The 5057-nt window shown below is 34.3% G+C and overlaps 1 non-coding gene across 1 annotated transcript; it reads right to left on the reverse strand.

The window, feature by feature from the left end:
• Window positions 1–4590: 4590 nt before the first annotated feature.
• Window positions 4591–4662, reverse strand: TRNAP-AGG (transfer RNA proline (anticodon AGG)). The gene has a single exon. It is a non-coding gene; the product is annotated as a tRNA-Pro (tRNA).
• Between the last annotated feature and the right edge of the window lie 395 nt (window positions 4663–5057).

Consider the following 5057-nt stretch of genomic DNA (forward strand, 5'->3'; position numbering starts at 1 on the left):
CAACATCTACACTAAAATCAGTGCATCTAGTGCAAGTAATCAAATAGAATTATAACACATGTACACTAAAATCAATGCATCTAGTGCAACCAATCAAATAGGATTAGAAATCACATTTATACTAAAATCAATGCATCTAGTGCAAGCAATCAAATATCATTAGAAATCAACATCTACATTGAAATCAATGCATATAGTGCAAGCAATCAAATAGGATTATAAAGCACCATCTACAATGAAATCAATGCATCTAGTGTGTAATGCCCCCTCCTCCCAGGTCCACCCAAGAAGCCAACGAGTCGGGAAAACGTGTGATGAGAAAGGTCACTATAAGGGATTCAATCTCCTTGGTGACCTTAAGGAAATGGAATCGGCGTAACTCATCAAGAAAACCCATTCACATCAGCAATTACACCCCCAGAAGACATGTTAGCCACTCATCCATCTTGTCCCTGGGTCCCACTAATGTTTTAAGCCTTTTAGCCCAAAGTCACTCTCATGCTATATGCAATACAGCGACCAACAACTCAAAGTCTCTCTCATAGGCCTCTATGCCAAATACTATGGACTTTTTCTCAGAAGACTTGTGCCAACAACCCTGGGATTTGAGCCACTTTTCTAGCCCGAAATCCCGGAATCTACCCAAAACTTGGTACAACCTTCAGAATCCATCAAATACATGATAACAATGTTGATAAATCAAAAATCAACCTTGAGACTAGGCCTGAGCATCCCCAACCGAGACTGGCATTTTGTTAAACACTTGGCATCAATGCAACCTACAAGTCTAGGATACAAGACATAACATAAATGATTGGAAGAACTTATGAAACATAACTAGAAGGATCACCACCTTCTCCATTGGACTATTATATCACCATTTAAGTATTTCATCCATCAATTTAACAATTACAAGTAAATACATGAAATAACCATGACATGAGCCAGTCACATAACCATGCTTATAACCAACATTAAACCATATAAATATCATAGATATGACAACCATTAAATCTACATATAAAAAAGTACAAAAGTAAGAGAACTTAGCTTTTATTAATAATAGGAAAATCCGACCAGGTTCGAGGCTTCCACATACCACCCGACTATAGACATGGCTAAACCAAATATCTCTTTCATCTAGTCACCCACATGCCATATTCCAAGCATGAATGTGGGATCTCATATAACAACCAAGGGAATCCAGAGGTTAAACCAACTCCACCCTCACCAAACTGTGATCACACCAAAATTCGGTGCTCCGATCACAACCGAACCAAACTTGGAATGCCATCTAGAATCCATCACTATCCTTGAGGAATTTTCCATCTCCTTGTCTCTCAGGCTTTACCGCAATCCAATCTTGGATCACTAGGCCCTAAACCGAGACTAGTCTCTCAGGCTTTACCACAATCCAAACCTGGATCACTAGGCCCTAAACTGAGACTTCTCCCTCAGGCTTTATCGTGTATCCCACCAAAACCGGTCAAGGGATTCCTAGGCCTTTGGGAATGAACCTTGAGACCACCTCCACCCTAGATTCTGAAATCCATCCGGCAAACCAAAGCTCAAAACTGAGATAAACATCCCAACACCATGGCATCCGGAAAAAAGCAAGGCTAGGCTAAAAACCACTGTCATAACCCGGCAAAACCATGCCATCAACAACAAGAGAACCATACACCAACATGCAAAGCCATGCATGTCCAAACCAGCTAGGAAATCACACATGCAAAAGGTTACCTGGAATTTTTCCTACTTAAGCTCCTCAAATCTGCTCTTCTTCCTTGATCATTTTCTTTCCTTCCTTTCCCTTTGCTTGTTTTTCCTTCCTAGATCCAAAGCTAGAGTGCTTCAAGAAAACTCAACCAAGAGTGAGGAGAGAGAGAGAGAATAATGAGAGATCTCCATACTTGAACTGACAAAATGTTAGCAAAAGCTTGCTCACTGATCCTCGGAAGCCATTTTCTTAATGAGGCCTCTAATTTCTTCATTTTCCATTATTTTCCTTCAATTCCTCCTCACATGCAACCTGTGACCTTTTACCTTTCTTTTCTCATATTTTCCTTTATTTTCATTAATAAATGTGCCAAAAATGAATTTTTGACTTTTAATGCCTTTGCGTTAGCATTTGCCAATTTTCCTTACTAAAAACACACATCTAGTGATGCCCACTAGGATCTCTTTTCCCAACATTTAGCTTGGAATATGTATCCCTTAATCGTGGTCTTATTTTGTCTTTATTAACTTTTACTACATGAAATTTCACCAGGGTTGTTACATAGTGCAAGCAATCAAATAGGATTATAAATAACCATCTACACTAAAATCAATGCATCTACTGCAAGCAATCAAATAGAATTAGAAAAAATCTACACTAAAATCAATGCATCTAATGCAAGCAATCAAATAGGATTAGAAATCAACATCTACACTAAAACTAATGCATCTAGTGCAAGCAATCAAATATCATTAAAAATCAACATCTACACTGAAATCAATGCATCTAGTGCAAGAAATCAAATAGTATTAGAAATCACCATGTATGTTAAAATTAATGCATCTAATGTAAGAAATATTCTTCCCTCTCCCCTGCCCCATCCATATATATCTATATCTCCCTCCATCTCTCCTTCTTTGTCTCTTTATCTCACCCCCAAACATACACACACTCTCTACATCTCTCCCTTGTCACTCCCTCTCTCTCTCTTTATGTCTTTATTTCCCCCTTCCTCTCTCCCCTTCCAACTCCATCTCTTTGTCCCTCCCTCTCCCCTCCTCTCTATCCCTCCCTCTCTATCCTCCTCTCTCTCTTCCTCCCTCTCTATTACTTCTCTCTCTCTCTCTCTCTCTCTCCTCTCTCTCTCTCTAACCCTATCACTTTCTTCCTCCCTCTCTCCTTCTCTCTCTCCTCCTCACTCCCCATCCATTTTTATTGCTCCCTCTCTTGTTATATTGTAAGTATTAAGTTTTTTTATGTCCTTATTAATGAAATTTAAATATGGTTACAAAATTATTATTTTAATTTATATGGTAAAATGAATATTAATTTATGGCTGCTATTGATCTTTTATATATTTTAATGTGATAGAGGTGTGGATATATCTCAAAAGTAATTATAATCTTCTTCTTTTTTTTTCTTTTAGATTTAATAAAAAAATATTATAAATTAAATTCAAATTCAATATTTATAAAATATTTTAATTGTGAAATGAGAGATGACTTTTGGGAATGTTGTATTGATGAGTTATGGTATTGACTCACGGTATTGTAACAAAGCCTGTTTACAAGTTAATAATATCTATGACAAAGTGGTTTATTATTATATTTCAAGTGTATTGCAAATATTAAAGTTTTTAAGTTTTTATCTGCTTATTAATTAAATTTGAATATAGTTACAAAATCATTATTCTATTTTATAGCATAAAATGGATCTTAACTTCTTCTTTTTTAGTGTGGTTCACGAACACCCTAGTCAGTGAGTGGTTGCTACGTCCATGGAAAATTTTAGGCTAATCGCCCCTCAACCTACTAGCAAGACCTAACCCCAAGGGCTTCGAGCAGATTCAACCCTGTGACCTCCCAATGGAAAGGCATGGTTTTTGACCAACTGAACTAACCCTTGGAGCTAAAATGGATCTTAACTTATTGATGCTACTTACATATTTTATATAATTTAATGTAATATGTATATTATGATTTTCTTGTCTAAAAAATATTAGTAAACAAAATTACAATGTAATTGATTTTTTTGTTTTTATTATTTTTAAATTTTTATGGAGACTACAATATCTCCCTCATACTAGGCTCTATATTATTTTTAACCAAAATGTAAATATTTACCAATCAATCTTTTAGGTGTTATAGATTGGACATATTAATATAAATTCAACATATTAAACCAACATGTAAAAATATTGACCAACTTTCTTACATTACACTTACACATCACCCCTATACTAAATTGTAGAGTATCTCTCATATAAAATTAATTTCATAATTATAACATAAAATAAATTAAAAGATTTTAATTTATCAATATATTAAAATTAATTGAAAATATATCTATTTATTAATTTAATTCTTTACTTTTATATGAGTATAAAATTTCAATTATAATATAAAATAAATTAAAATATAATAAACTAATTTATATTTATATGTAAATAATAAATAATATCTATATCCATAACTATATTTATCTAAATGATTTGGTTAATAATTTAAATTTAAATTTATAAATATTTTGAATATAATTGATAATATCTTTATATTTTAATGATTTTTTTTTTCATATAATAATTCATTTTACTCACTCTACACTTTATAAACAATGATATGTTTATAATTTACCAATAGTAAGTTTTTCAAATTCCGAGCCATGTTCTCTATTGAAAATATTTCCTCACTCCCGACTGAAAACATATCCTCAACAACAGTAAAAAATACAAGCGAGGGACTTAGAGAGAGAAGAAACGTGAGTTCATTGATTGCTTCCTCACTAACATTAAAAGCTGCAATAAAATGGTCGATAGGCCTCTCCACGAAAAACGTTAACCTTCCTCCACTTAAGTGGCTGGTAGGTGAAATGGGGCATTCCGAGAATTGAACTCGGGACCTCTCGCACCCTAAGCGAGAATCATACCACTAGACCAAATGCCCTGAATTGTTATCTAATAAATGGATACATTAATTTTAATTATGCAGTGATATATAAGTCTGAAACACATATAAATGTGAACTCTACTTTTTCTAAACAGCGCGCCTTATAATACCGCCATCCTCAATAAATTTAAAATATTCCAAAAATAACTTAAAACTTATAGACAGCAAAACAAAATTACATTGTTTTTTTAACGCTCTCTTACGTGAGATTTTGAGCCCACCCTCCTTGGAACCAAAACTTTAATCCGGCAAGTTCATAAACTTAGTCGAGGTTGGACACCAATTTGCGGTTCAACATGGTGAATACGTAGATAGATACTCCCTCCTTTTGCTTTTTCGAGGTATAAATGCAGCAAAATGGCGGTGAAACCCTACCACTCCCTCCCTCGAGG

The sequence above is a fragment of the Pinus tabuliformis genome, chromosome 6 (assembly GCF_031772625.1).
Source record: "Pinus tabuliformis cultivar Carrire ecotype Pingquan chromosome 6, CPIR1, whole genome shotgun sequence".
NCBI lineage: Eukaryota > Viridiplantae > Streptophyta > Pinopsida > Pinales > Pinaceae > Pinus > Pinus tabuliformis.